Source organism: Nycticebus coucang, chromosome 2, assembly GCF_027406575.1.
Source record: "Nycticebus coucang isolate mNycCou1 chromosome 2, mNycCou1.pri, whole genome shotgun sequence".
Taxonomy (NCBI): Eukaryota; Metazoa; Chordata; class Mammalia; order Primates; family Lorisidae; genus Nycticebus; species Nycticebus coucang.
This window is the reverse complement of record NC_069781.1, coordinates 89,082,798-89,102,949: the sequence shown is the minus strand read 5'-3', so window position 1 is coordinate 89,102,949 and position 20,152 is coordinate 89,082,798. Positions and strand designations below refer to the sequence as shown.

Sequence of the window (20,152 nt, the reverse complement as noted above, 5' to 3'; positions counted from 1 at the left end):
TGTGCCAAGGAGAATTTGCACATCGACCTGTATACTCCAGGTTGTAGTTAAAGGAAAAAAGTCAACTGCTTTCCAATTTTAATATGAAAAAAAGGTTAAATTGGTTTTACTAATGAATACTCTTTGTTAGTAAGAATACTCGAACCCCATTGTCAGGATAGGAAATAGGCTTGCAATAATTTTTAATAACAAGGAGAAAGAGGGGTGTACTTTGACTTTTCTTTCCCCTTTTACTTGGAATTTGGACATCATAATCAAATCTGGTCCTCCAATACATTTTTAACTGAAGAGTTGTGAAAAGGCTCCCAGACAAGGACATTCATGACTGTTTACAGCAGGCCTTTGTTAATGTTTTAGTTGACTAAATAAAAATTGTGTATGTTTATGGTACATAACATGTTTTGAAGTATGTATACCTTGTAGAATGGCTAGATCATGAAGCGATGCATTATTACCTTGCTTTTAAAATTGAGATACTTTCCGATGCAAATACTAACTCTACAGCTATACCTTTTTGTTTTGCTAGTTCTATAAATTTGTTATTAGTACTGTCACTAGCTACCGTGTCCTGCGAGAGAGATGCAGCTTGCTATGATGGAAGATGGGAGGGACAGCTTGCCAGGCGAGATGCCTTAGGCTGAGGGACACGTGTGTGGTCCAGCACACACGTCTGTCCTTGGCCAAGCTGTTCCTGGAAGCGGACCACAGCAGGCTACCCCAGCTGGCACGTGCTTATCTAAATTACCAAACTGGTGGCATTTGTCCCCACTCAGCTCTGTTTTCTGAATAACTATCAAATTTTGTTTACTAGCAAAGCCACATTTAGCCTTTAACGGGCCTTTGTGGAAATTAGAAAAAGGTTACATCTCAGAGCAAATCCACTGGGCAGACCACAGCATGTTCAGCCCTCACTTACCACACTTTGCATGAAGTGTGAGTGGCCCACAGTCTCTTAGAGAATTTCTCCTTCGGTGTCCCACAGAAGAGCTTCACTTTTCTACTTTCTCTATTTAAAACATCTCTTTTCTGTGGTCTTTTATTATATTTCCAGGGCCTTCATTTTACCAAAGACCTAATAACTTGATGAATAAATTCAAACTAACAAATTAATAGAAATGGTTGTTCCAGGCACACTATTATATTGCCAATGTTTTCACCGTCCAGAATACCATTTCCTTACTTTGCATGTGGTAAAATCCCTTTCACTTTGCAAAGCTGAACTCTAATATCAATTAACTCTGTGAAAAATTTCCTGAGTTTCTCAAGAAGAGTCATTTCCCTCTTTGAATGCTTGTAGTACTTGGTGTGCTCACCTATTTTTATATTTCATATGTTGCTTAATAGTTACATGTAGCTGTCCTCAAGGCAGTGTTACTCTTGCTCACATCCCCATCTTCAATGGTTATTATTTAGACATGAGCAGGTACTCAACAGATGAATAATGAATGATTCATGGTAGGGAATGAACTGGTTGTCTTAGTATCACCACGATGCTGTTCACTTAAACAGGGGCTCCTGAAGACAACTCATTACAGCAGATGTCCAGAGTGTGGACAGCTAGGAGGACAGGGCCCTCGTGGCTCCTTACCTTAGAGCCCAGTTGGTATTCTGCCTTCTGTTCATAGCTTGGTCATGAATTAGAAAGAACTCTATGAAGAGTGGTTTGATCCCAGTTCCTTGCTTTTTACTTGGGTTTGAGGAGCAATGGGACTCTCCACATATCCTCCAGCAGATTGTTTTCTCCCCTAGATTTGAGGAAAATATGCATTTTGTGTTTATTCTGATGCCGGATCGAGCAGGAGTTACTGTGTGGTAACATGCCAGGTGATATGAGAGATACAAAGGAGAATCCAAAACCAGCTCCCAGGAGGTCAAATCTCACCAAAGAGATAAATGTGTGACGTGAGAGTTAGGAAATCACCATCGGCCTGGGTGACGACGAGAGAAGCTGGCTCTGGAATGATGGATAGGATTTCTATTTGTTTATTTAGTAAACAGACATTTATCTAACGTGCCTATTCTTTCCCAGGTATGGGGTTACCAAAGATTGTTTAGTGGTAAGTATACTTGATCAATTCCAAATTTTTTAAATGGTAGAGATCCTAAAAATACTAGAGCGCTTTGCCCAACCTCATAATTTGGATCAAAACCACAAAATGTATCCGCCAGGTTCAGTACAGACAAAAGGAAAGAGGTTCCATGTATTGAAAAACAAGCTTTTAATAGAAAAATTTATTAGAGAAAGCTTAAAGGGAGACTTTTATCAAATATCTTATTTTTCTGTCTTCCTGGAAAAGAATCTACCAAGAAGAGTGCTGAGGAGGGAAATTCTGGCAAGACCAACATTTAGAACACTTACGGAGGGAGATGGGTCCAAAAAAATTTTTTTTTTAATTGAGGCAGAAACCATTGAGTTTCTCAAACATTATTGAGGAAGTGTTGAGTCCCGCCCCCCCAAACTGTTTTCTCTCTAAAGTTATACTGTGTTTATTCAAGGCCACTTAGTGATAGCCATTTCTGCTAACATAGTTGGTTTTCCAGAGAAGTTCAGGCTGTGAGGCCAAAAGGGTTTACACCACATAAATGTGACTCCTTTAGAAGGAGATGAAATGTGAGCAAGGTACTTGGTTTGTCAGAGCAGTTCTGATGAGTCAGATTCAGCGGTTCTCAGCCTGTGGGTCGTGACCCCTTTTTAACAATGAAAATACATTGCAACATCGGGAAGGTTGAGAACCACTGGATTAGGTTCTAAGGAATAGTGTGTGTTGGGATGCTACCAAGAGCTGTATCATTGTACCTCAATGAGGCTGGACATCCAAGACTTGAAATAAGGTAGGAAAATGCCCAAACTTCTTTGTTCTCTTTTTGAGACTATCTGAGATTGTTGTACTCTCTGAATCCTATTCCTTTCGTTTGACATTATCACCTGAAGTGTACCCCCAACAGACATTTAATATGGCACGCCACATTATAGCATCAGTAGCACTCATTATGGGATCCCAGGGGGTGGAGGCATGGGGGACGGCAAGAATCTTAAAAGGGAGTTTTTAGGATTGCTCATTCAGATCTCTGTTTCTAATCCTAGGTAAAAATACTTACTATCAAGTGTGCAATATCATGTTATATGCAACAAGTCTCTGGCAAGAAACTAAGAAAGTGTTGTAAAATGCTATTAACCTTTGAAGGTTGTTATGATCATCTTAATGAACATGGCTTAATTTCAGTCACTCGGCAAATTATATCTTTTTATTAATCCCGACATTTATGTTTACGCTTGATGCAGAGAATGACATTTGTGTCTATAATGACAATGTCTGTAGCTGCTGAGCTTAGGTGTAGCTGGCCTTCTAAGAGAAGCTTGTCGTAATGCAGAGGACATGAAGCGGCCTTGCGTTGTTATGTCTGGAAGCCCTTGGGACATTGGGCGTGTTTTATATGCAGTGCACTCGGAAGTGCATTTGTGCCCTTCTAGGCTTTATGGGGAGATAACAGCTCCTTCCCTGTGTGTCTGAGGGTGCCCCAAAGTGCTATTTCCCTTCTCCTCCTCCTAGGAGATAAGTGTAGCCTAGTGTTTGGGCAATCTTCCAAAGAACTCATATCTTGTCTTTGCTTAAAAAAAATCATCCCGGTCTATGAAGAGGTGCTTGTCTTCTGAAAACATGCCTAGCCGGCCTGAGTGCTTTCTTCCTATCTCTGTCTTGTTAGAATGGTTGCAATTTGAATTTTGCCACAGTAAAATTCATTTCCTGTCTGTGGTACCGTCCAGATTGACTTTATCACATTCACATGTCTGTCAAGTGATAGCGTGGGTTAGTTGAGTGTAGCCAGGAAGCAAAAAGGAAATGAGAAACCTGATGTTTGATAGTCACACAATCATCATTTGGCTTTGGGAGCAACGGTTCGGAAGGGAGTGGTATGATGTGCTAGACTAATAAAGCAAGGGCTTTGAGGCTGAAGCCCACTGCTGCTGCTTACTGTGTGTGTGACTTCAGGGTCAAAGCCAATGGTTTCCTCTTCTGCAGGATGGGCTGTGTGTGCATTGCGCTCGCTCAGCTCAGCCCTTGATAAATGGTACTTTTCCGTCAAATAGGTTGAGGATGTGACAAAGGCATTTGTCATGAAGAGTCATCCTCTGTGCTCACAAGGCTGTACTTGCATATTTGGTAGAGCAAGCACATTCCCATCTGTAATTCATTCACTTGGCCTCCCAAGTTCTTGATGAGCTAAGCCAAGGGATAAATCCAAATATTAATTTAACAAATATTCGTTCAGCATCAGCTGTGTACTAGTGGATGGACTGTTCCAAGGGGCATGCATGGATAATGCAAATACGAAAGGCATGGCGACAGTGGCCAACAGTCCAGCCTGAGCATGGGATGTGGCCCACAGCTCCATTGCAGGGCAGATGCCAAGGGAGGAGTGGAAAGATCATCTGGGCATGTCAGAGATGGATTCTTCAAAGGTGAAGCTGCAGCTGGGCATTGGAGAAAGGTGGGAATTCTGAGAAATGGCATGTCAGGCAGAGGCAGGCAACGTGAAAGGCTTAGTTTAATTCCTCATGCTTATACACAAAATGCTCTTTGCTTATCTCCTGTTCCCCAAGGGCCCACGGTGTTCTTATAACACATTGGTATCTCCTTGCTTGAAACAAAAACAGAGTTGTTTGCAGGGGGCAGGGATGTGCTGAGTGCAGGCTGCTTTCCCAGTGCACATGGGAAGGCATAGTCATTGGGGAGAAACTTGAGCAAACCTTGGTGGGCCTGAGGCCACGCCTAATGTCCTCCACTCTGAGAGAGTTGTTAGTTACAAACTCAGCAGTAGCTCGGAAGAGGGTTTCTCATTACTCTTGGTGGGCCCTTTGATATCTTTCACTTTTTATAGATATCAGCCAACCTATTATGTTTTCAGATTGTGCAGGGGACCCATTTTTAAATTGAGAGGGACTAGGAAAAAGGATACTTCATCGGGACTGACTAGCTCTATAGCTTTAAGTGTCACCTCAGCTCAAGTTCTATTTGTTTATTTGTTTATTTTTGAGACAGTCTCACTCTCTTGCCCAGGCTGGAGTGGCTGCTCATAGCAACCTCAAACTTCTGGGCTCAAGTGAATCTCCTGCCTCAGCCTCCCAGAGTGCAGCTCAAGTTCTGAAGACCTCAATCATCCAGCAGATCTGATCTAAGCAGCTTAAAAAGGTGGGGGGGGGGGAGTGGGCACATTACCCACAAAGACTTGGAACTTTGGGTGGAAAACATGCTTTGATTTGTTTTTAGTTCTTACTCTATGTGGAGCCACCAGCAGAACAGTGGGATGGTCCATAGAGACCTACCTTTCCTTCACATGCTGAGCCATTGTGGGCAGGCTGAGGGGTGCTCAGGTACATCTGACCCTCTGCCTCTGTCTTTTTTGGCAGGACAGCTACAGTCTCTAGCGCAGACTAGATATGTTGACTATCTGGAAAAACGTGAACCTAAACTCAAGGAATGGGCCTACCTCAGCCTTTAAATTCCCAGCTCTAGACTCAAGACTGTTTTTTGGCTCCAATATGTTGCTGCTGAATTACATCTTTATCTTTGCAACTTCTTTTCCGTTTATTTAGTCTACGTGATGAGGTAATCCTGCCCCTCCCTGCCCAATCACATCCCCTCCCCATGCCGTAGAGAATCCAATAAATGAGGCCTTTGCTGGAGAACTGGCTTTTTAGATTCTGATGCATTACGTGGAAAGGAGGCAGTTCTACAAGCCACTTTCTAAGTGGTGAACAGCTGTGCAATACATGAAGGTGGCTTTAGCATTATCAGACCTTCTCGTAGACTCAGTAGGTGGGAAGAATGAAAAGAGTACTTTAAAACAAGCTGTTAAAACCATGTGGATATTTGACCTGGCTTTGTCTTTTTTTCAGCCTTTTTCTGCATTGCCAATGTGTAGTTCGACAGCACAGTTGAAAAGGAGAATTTGTAGGAAAGCAGGTGATTGTGATTCTTGGCAGGCTGCGCTGTGACAGCCCTGATCAGAGTGTGGATGGTGCAGATTGACACTCTGCTGTCCAGCTCAGACACCGACAGCAAGTTGCCCTGAGGGAGGCCTTTGCATCCCTTTCAGCCTTCAAAAGTCAGGACCATTAAGGAGGGTATTTTGCTATGCAAATTACAGCTTCAGCTTTCTCCTCTGTAATTGGGGGTAATAATACTGCTTTGCTACTTATGGTTTTTGTGTGATTCTAAAATGTCTGTGGCAAAATAAAGTGCTAACCAAATATAGAATTAGAGCATGTGTCTCATTAAAGAGAGTAAGAATTTTTTTGTTCTGTGAATGAATCTAGGACAAAATTTGAAATTGGGCATTGGAATTGTGAATGCCATTCCCTCTCCCTCTCGAATGTCCCTACCTCTCCTCCCCACCCAACTCCTGTGATGCCTTTTTCTAGGAATGATTAATCACGGAAACTTAGCTCAGCCGGGGCAGAGGAGTCTGTGTGCCTTGTCAGCTCTGACTTTTTCATGGTTAGATCCCTGGGTTTTGTTCAATTAACAGTGTTAATCAAATGCCCGCTGGTATCTGGTGCTAAGCCAGGCACAGGCCGGTTACAGGTTCTGTGTCCAAAGGCTTATACTTCAGACAGGGCGATAAACTAGGAAAAGGATAATACTTTTTACTTTACTTTACCAGTGAGACATGTAGTAACAAATGGAGCTAAAAAAGAAGAAAAATTATTTCTAACACAAAAGAATCAAAGAAGAATTTATGAAGGGTTGACAATGGGTAAGATTTAGACTAGGGACTACAAACTCAAATACCTTCAGAGGGATAAGCAGGTGGTAACCTCGTGAGTAAATCAGGCTTGTACAGTGCTATAGGGAGTGGTGGTGACTGGGGCAAATGGGGAGGGAAGGCTTCTCTCCCAGTGTTGCCACCTGGAAAGGCAGGTCCAAAGTGGCTGGATCTTATATTTCATGAGAACCTAGAAATCTACTTTTTTTTCAGTGAAAGCTCCCATTTTTGACAACAGATAAAACCAAAATAAGATCTCATAAGGGTTAACACACACACTCACACCCACACAAGCACACTGTTAGCAGTTTACAACCTCTGACATACATGCTGGGGAATGAATCCAAGCACCTCAGGCTGAGAGAGGAAAGTCCTGCACATGAACAAGAAGCTCCAGTGGTTCACAGAAAGCCAGACTGCTGAGAGCATGAGGGGAGTGGTGGGAAACCCAAATGGAAGTCAGGTCAGAAGACCTTGAGTTCTAGACCAGGAAGTCTGAAATTATCCTGTCAGAATGGGGAGCCAGCCAAGGTTTTTGAGGAAGGGAATGGGTTTAGCAGACAGAAGAATAATCTAGACTACTCTGAGAGATGCATTTGATCAAAGAGAGTGAGCCACTGTACTGCCATGTTCATACCACTCTCTGTTCTATGTTTGATATAAATTATACCTTCTCCCTCCGGCAAACTAAAGCAGAAGCAGGTATTGCTAATTATCTTCATGAGCAAATAGGGGCTACAACGAGTCCTCCAAGATCATGTAGCTAGGAATAAAGGAGTCAGAACTTGAATGCAGGGACATTTGTTTCTAAGGCCTGGATAGTTAGCCCCTCTGCCACGTGTAGCTTTGAAAGAAAGAGAATGGGAAAGAAATCTATTCTTTCTTTTAATCTAGTTATTCTTCCTGTAATTGCACACCAGATAAAGACCTGAGAGCAGGGAGGGAGCTTGCTGTTAAGAAGGGATTGATGTAGGAGATGAAGCACCAGCCATAGAGAGTGTGTGATCAGCACAGTTTTCCTCTGAAACAGTGGGCGAGTGTCCTGAAAATGTAGCGTTTCAGTGCAGTGTCTGCTTTCCTGGAGGATGAGCAAGGTGATGCAGCCATTAGACCTTTAGAGCAAGGTGATGCAGCCATTCGCTGCCTGTCCCTATCAGATGACTTTAGCTTTATTGGTACTATCAAGGTTATGACCTACGTTTCTTTATTCTTAGAGAAGACCGTGGAATCTATTGTCTCAAAGCCAGGCCCGGCACCTCCTCTCTGTTCCTAGCCTGTGGTAACAGCAATTTTAAATGTTTAAAAATATGTTTACTGGGTGAGACTTTTCATTCTTATTTGGATGTTAAGATCGGCTTCGGTTCTAGAATGCCTTAGTTCTCTGAAACTATGTGGATGTGGGATGTTTGTATCAGTAAGGAATGGTGTCTTCCTAATAACTCTGTGCATGATCGTACTGTTTTTAATGTGGGTGACCTAGACATTACCTTTGCTTGTTCCCTGGGGAAATGGGCCTTTAAAAAGGTTATTTCCTTCACCTTGTGCAGTGTTACATCTGTCTCTCCTTCTGAAGCAGACACTGGGTCACATAGCTGGGAGCTGACTTTTGCAACAGGACAAAAAAATATGAAATTGGGGCTGTCGTGGCCATCCCAAGCCATTTTTCCAGCCGAGGAGCAGGGAGGATAGAGAGTTTTACAGCACGTAGAACATGTGAAGGGCTCAGCACATCTATCCTTAGGTCAGGCCTATTGGGTTTGCTGTGAGTCTCACCTGTGCTCCCTCAACATTGTGGACACACCAGTTTCTTTCAGTATAAAGTCTAAGCCTAGAAATGTTATTTTACAGAAAGATATTGCTTAGGAATTAACTATAAAGGTTAGGAAAATGATGGGGATTTTTGCTGAGTTTAAGACAAACATATCGGTCTCATTATTTGGCAGGGGTGGGGGAGAGATGAGGCATCGATTTTACTCTTATTTAGTGTAAAAGATACAGTGTATAGAGCATCATTTCAGGAAGTTAAGATCTTGGTGCTGAAGGTAATAACTCTGGATAGTCATAATTAAAATCCAGCCTAGGCCATCGATCTGTGCTGCCACAGTTCCGGCCACCAGCATTGCTATAGAGAACCTACAGTTTACCCGCTGTGTACTGACTAAAGGTTATAACCTGAGGGGAGAGGAAAAAGGCCATATGCAGTGTTTCCTCCACCCTGGATGAACAAACAACCTCTTCTCCTTTCAACAAACATACACCTATCAAGGCAGGCTGACTCATGCTATGGCTTTTGAGCATGAAACCTAAGTGATGCCTGAACTCCAAGCTGATAGATTGAACAGAGTGTTCTTTGCTCTTCCAGGAACCCTGTCTTCCTAATAAGCTAGCTCAACTCTGTTTTGCTTGAATAAAATTTCTATGTCAAAGTCAAGTGAATTGGCAATACTAGCAGTTTGTTTAAAGCAAACAGCCTGACCCTTCAGAGACTCAGGGAAGAAATAGGCTGGCCTCTCAGCTAGTTAATCGGTACTAGCAAGTGATTATTTATTTGATCATGAGGTTCAGCAGGGATCACAAAAAATGCACCTGTGAAAACCAACGCCTGGTTTTAATAAACTGGTCCTAAGAGTTGCTGAACTAAATAGATTTTAGTAGGGCACCAGCAGGCCCTGTGGTTTCAAGCTTGATTTTTAAAAATATATCGGAAAGTCTATATGAAATAGAATAAAAATGAAGACAGTCTTTGAATTCTAATGTTTAAAACAAATAAGTCTCCTTTTTAGCTGTGCTAGCTCTTGGCTCTTCTTAATGCAGTGCGTGAACCCCTGTTGGGTCGCAGGCACTTTTAGACCATGGAGAAACATGTTCCCTCTTTTGACTAATTTTCTGTGATTGTAGTAGTTCAAAGCAACACAGTAAGCACTCTATATGTATTTCTGGAGCAGAGAAAGCTGCTAATTCTATCTGGGAACATCAGAAGGACTTCCTGGGGCTGAGAAGACCTCTGTCAAGCTCAGATTCAGGCTTAACAGTAGGAGGGTGTTGCCCGACACAGAAGGGTGGTTAGCAACTTTTGTGCTACGTGTGCTAACAGCCTCGTAACTTGGATTTTTATGGGTGGTTAATTCTGTTTTCTCACTACTGTCTGTCAGTCTTATATCTGTTCTATTTCCTCTGATTAAAAGCTTTAAACTTTCCATCTCTCAAATGGTCTATAAAACCAGTGCATGGTGCCCCATGATTGCACTAATGTACACAGCTATGATTTAATAAAAAAATAAAATATAATAAACTTTCCATTTCTTCGCACCCTTTTTTTCATTCAGCCCCGGAAATTTACTAAGCATCTGCTTGCATAACTTCCTTGTTCCTGGGGAAAGCATTATGCTAAACATGAAATTCCTACAGATTTCCTTGGTCACTCTCAGTTATAGTCAAGACATCACCAAGTCTGGCTTGTTCCTTTCACATTCCCCATTCATTCAAAATACAGTGATGAAAAATAGAAAGCCTTGTATCAGCTCAGATTCTGTGGTGATAAGCAACAGACTCTGGCTGAGTGAAGCAGAAGAGTTCATTGAAGGGATATGGGGGTACGGTAGGAGGAGGGCACCTTCCTAAGATCCCCACAGCTGAATCTCTGAACCTTACATGGCAAAAGGAACTTTGCAGATGGGATTGGAATCTTGAAGTGGGGAGAGTGTCCTCAGTTATCCAAGTGGTGCCAGTCATCACAGAGGTCACTATAAGAGGGACACAGGAGGGTCAGAGTCAGAGGAGACTGATGACTGAAGCACACATCTCTGAGACCAGGATTTCAAGGTACGACTAGCTTTGAAGGTGAAAGAAGGGGTCCCGACCCAAGGAAAGAAGGTGGCCTCTGGAAGCTGGGAAAGGCAAGGAATGAAGCCCCCCTTAGGGCCTCCAGCAGGAACAGAGCCCTGCCAACCCTTTCCTTTTAGGACTTGAAGCTTTATACATATTAAGCAGTTGCTCCCCATCCCTTTCTCCCACCTCCCCCAGCTAACTACTAATCTATGTTCTGCCTCTATGGGTACATCTATTCTGGATATTTATTATAATGGAATCATCCAGTATGTGACCCTTTGTGGCTGGCTCCTTTCACTTAATATATGTTTTAAAGTTCATCCATGTTGTAGCCCCTATCAATACATGATTCCTATTCCATTGTATGTAAATACCACAATAACTTCCGTCATTCACCCACTGATAGACATTTGAGCTGTTTCCATCTTTTGGCTATTGTGAATAATGCTGCAGACACGTGTGTACCTACTAATTTTAGTACCTGTTTCCAGTTATTTTGGGTATATACTAAGGAGTAGAATTGCTGTGTCATGTGGTAATTCAACTTTTTGAGGAACCAACGACCTGTTTTCTGCATTGACATTACCACCAGCAATGGATAAGACTCCCAATTTCTCCATATCCTCCCCAATGTTTGTTATTTTATGTTTTGTTTTGTTTTGTGAAGTTTAGCCATTCTAGTGTGTATGAAGTGATATCTCACTGTGAGTTTTATTTGCATTTCCCTAACGATTAATGGTAACAAGCCCTTTTTCATGTGCTGCTTTGGCCATTCACATATATATTTTTCAAGACATCTCTGAGACTATTTTGGTTGCCAGACCCTTAATTGGTGTTGTTTAAGTCACTAAATTTGTCACAACTTGTTACAGCAGCAATAGGAAATTAATACTGGAGATCTCATGGAATTGGAAGAAAATTCGAACAACCCATTTGTGAGAAAAGATGCTCTAGGATTCTGGATAGCAGGAATTAATATTGTATCTATTCTAATTGGTTCCAATTCTTGTGTCCCTGATTTGAGAGGAGAGACTGACTATTATCCTTGGGTAATAGTTAATCTCTAAGTCAAAAGGAGGCAAATCGTTTTGATTATTAGTACCACTAAGACTGCGCATGAAAGAAATAGAGATACTATTACAAAAAAAGAGCAAATAGATTTTGAGAAGGCAAAAACAATAAGGATACACTATAGGCATAGGAAGAAGGTAATAAGAATAATATGTTAAGGCCAGGCATGGTGGCACATGCCTGTAATCCTAGTACTTTGGGAGGCTGAGATGAGTGGATTCCTTGAGCTTAGGAAGTTGAGACCAGCCTAAGCAAAAGCGAGACCCCATCTCTAAAAATAGCTGGGTGTAGTGGCGGGCACCTGTAGTCCCAGCTACTTGGGAGGCTGAGATAAGAGAATCGCTTGAGCCCAAGAGTTTGAGGTTGCTGTGAGCCATGACACCATGGCACTCTATAGAGGGTGATGTAGTGAGACTGTCTCAAAAAAAAAAAAAAAAAGAGTGATACATTAACTCTAGTAATATAAAGGTTAAAATTCTCTCCTAGCTCAAGAAAGAAATCTGGAATTATAAATGAGGAAGACATAGGAGAAGATAAGCACCAGTAAAAAGACTTATGGGGGTCAGTGGATAGACATCACAGGCTATATCAATAGAGGCATATTATTTGAGAAAAAGGAGGTGATGATCCTGTTCTATACTACTCAGACCACACTTCAGATGAGAAATTCCACTTTGTGCTCCACATCTTGAGAGGTACACAGGGAAGACAGACGATGTTCAGAATGAGAGGCCATGAAGCTGGAATCCTGCCATTGGAGTAATGGTCAGAGAAGTGGTCAGAGGGTGTTGGGGAAAGTTCAGTTATGAGGAGTTAATGAGAAAAGGCATGTTAAATAAGGGCAGGGTTTGTTACACAGCTTTCATTCAGTGCCTTGTTCCTTGAGAAAAAACTCCAGTGAGTCATCCTTCTCTCTTCCTGGTGCAAAGAAGGTGACACCCTTACAAAAGGAGATTTCCTCTATAGATGCGAATTTCCCTTACAAAAGGAAAACTTACGCTGTGTTTTCAGAATGTCCCCTATGTCTGTAGTTTCTCAAAATAATCAGCTCAAAATAATCCTCTGGCAAACGGGCATAGTTTGGAATGGAATAGTCTGGTCTCCTTCAGTCATATTTGGGGGTGGCATTTTCTAATCTTAAACACACTCTTTTCTCTTTAGGATTTTGTGACCTCTCCCAGCCCCTTGCAGGCATTGGAATTTGGGTTCTTTCTACTCCCACTTCATCGGAAACATTGGTTGGAGTGGTGGTGGAAGGATCATGGGACTGGAGACAAAGGGAGTTGGGGAGTTGATCCAAGGATGCCAGAATGTTTATTCTCTGGTGCAAAAAAAGCCAAGCTAGTAGTATAGAGCCATGGTCTCCAAACTGTGATAGTGTTCCCCATCAGTGAAATAATGTTTGCACATGTGCTCCCCAAAGTAGGAATTATGACATTAAAGTTATAGCTATATCCTACTATTTCCTGATGTGATGTACTGTCAAGTTCATCATTACTGATTTTATGTCCATATTCCAAATCTTCGTTATGATTTTGAATTTCTAGACCAACTTTGGTCGGCAGATGTAGATTTTTCATGTTATCTTTGGCAGTTGGCGTTGTTTAAGCCTCTTGTACACTTTGTGAGGGTTAGTTTGGTTGAAACTAACGCATTCTGTAAATTCTGTGACATGCATTTCAGCACATTGCAGCAAGCTGAAGGCAATGCGCAAGTGACTGGGTCGCTGTCTACTCACCTGAGTTGGACAGTTTTATTTCTGACCTTTCCTCAGGATTCCTTTCACGCAACCTGAGGGCAGGTCATCTGACAGGTGGACCAAGTAGGGATAGCTGTGTTTGTTGGGATTTTATATTTTTAGATAAAATTAACATATGAAATTCTACTATTTCCTACTGGTCAGTGAAGCCCCGACATGGCACATTTGGAGTCCACTAGTGGAGAGGTAGAACCTTGCCACTCAGGTAGTGAGCCTCAGACCCGCAGCGCTGGGATCACCTGGGAGCTCATGAGCAATGCTGATGCTCAGATCTCACCTCAGACCCACTGAGTCAGAAACTGCATTTTTAACAAGTGGCTAGTATGTGCAGAAACACTAGTGTAAGGGCTGATCAAGGAATATTTCTGCAGGGAGTGTGAGTTGGAGGATAGGAGGCGTGGAGAGGAGGTAATGGGGATGTTATCACAACCTTGGAGACCCCAGATATGGTAGTGAGGCCGTTCAGCTTCTCTCACACCCACACTCAGAAGTAGATCAAATAGAGCTCATTTGAAAAGATTAAAAAAATGAATTCCCAACCTCTCAACTAATGAGAAGATAGAAAACAATTAAAATCCCAAACAAAGGTTTACTGGAATCTTATGAACTTACCGAAAAGTCATTTGTTTTGGAATCTGGAGTCAGAGAAACCTTGAATTGGAGTTTTATGTTGCTCTAACTATCCCACATTTCCCAGCTGCCTGCTATTAATCTGCCTTTTTTTTTTTTTTTTTTTTACAGTTTTTGGCCCGGGCAGGGTTTGAACACCTTTGGCATGTGGGGCCAGTGCCCTACTCCTTAAGCTACAGGTGCTGCCCTATTAATCTGCCTTCTTAGCTGGAGCTCTAATGACCTAGGATGGAAATGTAATGCTTTCCTGAGCAGATTCACCAAAGACTATGTTGTCTCTTCATGTGTTTGGGGATGTTAAGAGATGTTCTTGTGTGTAACTCAGGACCCCTGAGTTTTGCACCAGTGGATACTGCATGGGCAGGCACTGAGCAGCCCCTTTTATATGCAATTTGACCAGATATTTCAGATGCTTGCACTGCAGTTATCAGTGGGGATCCTGATTTAACATGTCTGGATAGAGGTTTGAAACCCAGCCCTGCCAGTCAGAGAGTAGGGTTTTCATCAACACACCCAATGGAGGCTGCCCAGTACTCTGAGAATCAAAGATGAACAAGACCAGGCACCTGACTTGACTGAGCCTCGTATCTTCTGGCAAATACAGATATATAAACAGATAGTAGGCAACCACAGATAACACGGTGTAACACCGGAACAAATGGAGAGGTGGTGTCAAGTGATATAAATGGTTAAATCTTGTCGCGGCTGTGATGAGGAAGCAAGCAGGGTTTTGTCTGGTGCACCGAAAGGAGGAAAAGAAATCTAGATAGCTACAATAGCTTATGCAAAATGGATGTGCAAATTGGGATTGAGTGATGGCAAACTGCAAGTTCAGATAGTGAACAAGATCTCAGGAGAGGCAAGTGGACAGTGGTTATGGAGATTGGACTCTGTGCTGATGGACATCTTCTCTCAACCTGGGTGTACATGCCTGGGGTAGCAAGTGGTAGGGGAGTGGGAAAGGTTGGTAAAGTTGTTGAAGGTAATGTTGAAGGTGGGAGGTTACTAGATTAGAAATTGACAGGAGTTGAGGGAAAACACAGCACTGAGGGCTTACTAAAATTGTGCTGGGGTGTCAAACCTTTCTTCTGCTGCACATTATTAAGAGTAAGAGTTGTCTGGAGCCACTACACAAACGCTAATGAGAGCTGATGAGCAAAAAGAAAAGGGCCGAGAGCATGCTTTTCACAATATCCAGCACCACAGATAAGCAAAATAGTCCTTAAATAATCTGCGTGCAGCCCGTGGACCTCAGGTTGGACACCTCTGTAGCTGGAATTGAGTAGCAGCACAAATCTAATGTATTTTGCGGCTTCACTGGGGCTTTCTCATGCTAAGTGGGATCAATCTAGGGTTGGAAGCTTTGGTGACTTGGGTGGACAAACACTAAGAGATAAAAGTAAAGTGTTTGCTGCAAGGGCATTAAAATGAAAGAACAAGTGACCCAGGCCATGTAGAAAATGAAGCCAGCAGGGAAAATAATTTTAGGAATAATGGGGACTTCAAGGAACCCAAGGCATTTGTGAGCTTCAGGGAGCTGGGTTGATCTGAAGTTGTGGTCAGAGAGGAAGATGTTACAATTGCAGATTTCACAAGTGGACGGTCACAGGTGATGTCAAGGTCTGAGTTTCCAGATTTCTCATGTGCCTTTTTCTCAGTCATTCTTGTATTTATTTATGGTGGCAGAGGAGAGTCACCCATAGATAAAGTTGGGTAATGGAAGGTTATAACAAGGGCCCACAAGAATGTGAGATGCAGGGCTGTTTCTCCTGGGCGCTTGAGTGACATGGGTGGTAAGGATTCTGTAGTCGAGCCAAACTGTGGGAATAAGAGCTTCCCGTCAATTGAGGTTCAACTTTAATGACCTGTCTTGTTTATCAAACATTTATTTGCTAAAAAAGAGGATCGGATGGTGTTGATTTGGGGCAATGCCCAAACCAAAGTCTTCTGTACCAAATTTTATTTAAAATGGACCTCCTTTATGTCAATAGGTCATTGTCTGGGACTAGGATCTGAATCCAGGGCAATTATTTGTGGCAGAAAACACTTCCTAGCACTTGAGCTGTATCAGGTACATTGACTCAGCTGTCTTCACGATAACCATATGGTATGGGTGCTAGTATTATCTTCATTTGATTAAATACGTGTGTGGTACCGAGATGCAGAGTGGGTAGATGACTTGCCCACAGGTACACAGCTGGGAACATGGCAGTGTGGGGAGGTCTGGCTATACGGTCTATGCGCTCAACCTCTCTGGCAGGCTGCCTCTGAAAAAACTGATTCCAGGCATGTTTCCTAAAAAGGTGGCTGCAAGTTCATGATTGCTTCCCATAGCTCGTCTCAGGCTTAGCACGTAACTGAGGTTTCAGGTGGTCCCTTTAAACAGAGGTCTCCCCACCCCATACAGACACTCTACTACATAAATTCTACGAGCATTGTTGATAGATTTAGTTATCCTCAGGGTGACCGTATAGTGTGTTGTTCAAACTGGGATAGCGTAAAGGGGGCACTGTTAAGAGCTGTGCTCATACAACAGGCATAAACCAGGACGTGTGCTCTCCCTCCTATGTTTCATGTTAACCGAGAGGGGAAGGAAGCCACAAATCAACCCCTAGTATTTCCAGCATGCCTAAAATTGCCAGAAGGCGGCAATACTTCCAGAAGGCCTGCTTTGTAATAGATGCTTAATATATTCAGAATGAATAAATAAATGACTGAAGTGTGCCCCTCAGGGAACGTGGAGAAGGACAGAAAGGAAAACACCTAGCGAGGGGATTGGTAGCACAGCTGGAAAGTGCAAAAAGGCCACTCTGAGCAGTCATTTCTGTTCAAGTGTGTTCACAGTTGAACAAATTAGTATTTGCCACTGACTTAAAGAAATGAGCCAGCAGACCCAGCGGGCCCTAAAATCCAGGCTGGTTTTTGCATTTCTTAGTGAGATCAGTCATTTGAAATGTTGGTATCTGGGAGAGAACTGGGTGCCAGGATCTAGTTGGCATTTCCTGCTGTGGAAAGCAACCTGAACAGGGAGGGAGGAACAATAGGTCTTTGAAAAGCCCAAGACCAAGGACTTGCAGATACTAAGTATCAAGATTTCCTTTGAATTTGCAAAGCTAAAGTTTCTTTGCAAAACTAGAGAAACTTGACTCTTGGGAAACTGAAAGAATGTGTCCCCAAGGTCTCCAGTGAGTGATCATAAAACCAGAAACAGTATGAACTTTGATAAGCAGCTGGTCTCTGGTTTCAAATCTTTGTCCTTGTTGCTATTGGAGAAGGGCAGGACTAGAGACAACACCTTCTCACCCCCACCCCTACCCCCAAGAGCTTCCAGGCCCAGGAGTATTTGGGTGTGGGAGGGAATTGGGCTAGTGAGAGTGAGTGAGTAGCTTGTGTTGGCATCTTATCTGAAGACAGCTGTCATCACCACTACTCCTTTGCATTCAGTTGAGACCAGCCTTAGAAGGCAGACCCCTAATTTGTTCACACTTCATGAGGGTCAGCCACATGGTTTGGTATTTCACCCGTGTAGGAGTGGAGAAGGGAGGAACTGATGATTTGGTTCTCGGAGATTCTGGGTAGGACATCCTTATCCACCTCTTGCTTCTCACCCACCCCGCCCCAGGGCTGATGGCTCAGAGAGTGTAGCAGTGGCTCAGTAGCTGCTGCAGACATCATAGCCCAGCGTTCTCTAGGTCCACCAGGCAGTATTTTGGATACAAATCAGTCCAAAGTCTTTATCATTATTGAAGACTACAGAGCTCTGGTTTTCCTGGACTGAAAGTCTCTGTCCCTCTCACCCAACTGATCCATTCCCTTTTCCAGTAGTGGGTTTAAAGCTTTGGGTTTAAAGCTTATTTTTTGAAAAAGACAAAATTATGCAGAAATGAGGTGCTTGAGAGTTTCAACTAAACTATAATATGGGAAATGTTATATGAGGATAAGGTTTTAAGTAAGATAAGTGTTGAAAGGGCAGTCATTTCTTTTTAAACAGAATCTCTGGTTAGATTTGCATAAAAATATTTTCTTATTCAAATATTAAAATTTTATGAGTTTTAAGACAGCCCTTGCTTATCTGTCTTCTCAAGATCATGGCAACATGTGGCTACACATGTTCTTTTCAAGTAGTAGACTGATATTTCCCCTCCAGCGTACCTGTTCCAACAGCTGAGTCATATTTGAGGCACAACATAGAATAAGTTCTAAACAAGTTTTTCAAGCAACACGAAAGTGTCATTGGCCCTAGACATAATGGAGTTTTCTAGAATTATATGGGAGACTGAAACCACAGAGCCGCTGGTGCAGGGCAGGCCAGTGATCCTAGATAAGACCCAAGCAAGACATGATCTTGTGGCCGTGACCATTGCTTCTCTCTACAACCCTTGGCCTATTGTCTGCAGGTTCTGATGGTGAGTGTCTTTACACTACAGTACTATAGACTCTTGCATGGGGAGGCGGGAGGAGTATTTATGATTTCTTTGTTTACATCCATAAAAAACATGTCTCCTTGGAGAACAAGCTTTGAGACCATTTGATGGGTAAACAAGTTTACTGCAGAGCCAACCATTTGGGGTGCTGGGATCTGCCAGAGCTTAAGGAAGTTATCAGTTTACTATCAAAACAGCCCCCTGGAGCTTTGATAGTAGGAAGAGCATTCCAAAGGACCTCCTTCAAATCTTTCTGTTTTCCTAGCTGTAGATTATACAGAGCTTTCTGTGAAAGTGGTCCATAAATAGGAAAGTTCTCAGGGGGTTTAATCTGTAGATAAGGAATAGAGGTTTAATAGGCCAAAAAGATTCTAATTGTGTTGATTGTAGACTATTTCCTGAAAGCAGGCCCCTTTGGCACGAAGAAGCCTTGCTTCACTGGTGACAGTCCTAGAAAGGAGGTGCCCCATGATTGTAGGATGGTCAGATGTACTTGGTTTTGTTAGCCCTTGACCTGAGTCCATTAAAGGTTTGAGGCTATGACACACCCTCATTAAAAGTCCGTATAGATGAAGGATAAACCAAGGTTGGAGAGCTGAACTCTATTTTACACTAACTAAACTGGCAAAGCTCTGAACTTTCATTTAGGCAGAAATGGGATATATCTGGAATTTTCTTTGAAATATGATGTGTTTAAGAAATTGTGGGGCAGATACTTTTCTTTCCTTCCAAAGGAGGAAATTCAGGTGTCCACGCTCATACAGCTTGGTTATAAATAAAATGAGTTCTTGAGTAATTTTATCTTAATATGAGGGATTTCCCTCCCACCACTAATTTTTCAAACAGCCTGTGAAAGTACATGTTAGCAAGTGACTTCATTGTCTAGGCTGAAGCCCTTAATTTCCCATTGCTTGCAGAGGAATAGGGATATGCCTGTTACAAAGGATGTTTCTGTGTGATTTATTAGATTTCGTGCATGCACATACCTCATGGGAAATGCTAGAGTTTAGCAAGAAAGATGCAGAAGTTTCTGAGCTATTTGCTGATAAGGTGGAGTTTAGATGTTTGACATTTTTGGGTTATGAGATCAGGCTCATATTTTTATAGTGCCATGTACTCTTGAAAACGTTTGTTGTTTCTTAGGAGAGTCATAAATTTAGAAAGGTTTATAGCATTCATTCAACCATTTTGTTAACAAGTTTTTGCAGGAGGGAGTCCCGGAACACATGTTTACAGTATCTCCATGAAAGTTTGAGGGAATGATGAAAGGTTTTTAAACAATGGAGAAATAAGAAATTACTGAGAGGATAACTTCATTGTGATAATGATGTAAGTAACGCGAAGAGAAAGGTGAGAATCATTAAACTCTAGGTCAGAGGTTCTCAGCCTTCCTAATGCCGCAGCCCTTTAACAGTTCCTGTGGGTCTCGACCCACAGGTTGAGAACCACTTAGGCCATAGCTTACCATTGGGATATAACGCCATGTTCAGATGTTATAAAGCTACCCATACACATCTAGAAATCTTCAATGGTGGTATTATAAAATAGTAAAAGTTGAAGATGTTATTCTGTGAAAATAGGTTCTTTCTCAATGGCACTTTTATCTTAAACAAAAATAAAAATATGAACATCTATGCTTTTAAATTTTAGATAAGATACAAAGTAGGTGATT

General features: G+C 42.3%; 1 protein-coding gene across 2 annotated transcripts in view; it reads left to right on the top strand.

The window, feature by feature from the left end:
• GNA14 (G protein subunit alpha 14) overlaps positions 1 to 20,152 on the top strand; it is a 202,321-nt gene that overhangs the window by 45,600 nt on the left and 136,569 nt on the right. Inside the window, exon 1 of one of the 2 annotated variants that reach the window (XM_053578780.1) lies at positions 18,426 to 18,462. The exons of the other annotated variant lie outside the window; for it this stretch is intronic. The gene's annotated coding sequence lies outside the window, so the exon portion shown is untranslated. Of the gene's footprint in view, positions 1 to 18,425; positions 18,463 to 20,152 lie in introns of those variants that run through there. 2 annotated transcript variants of the gene reach the window in all.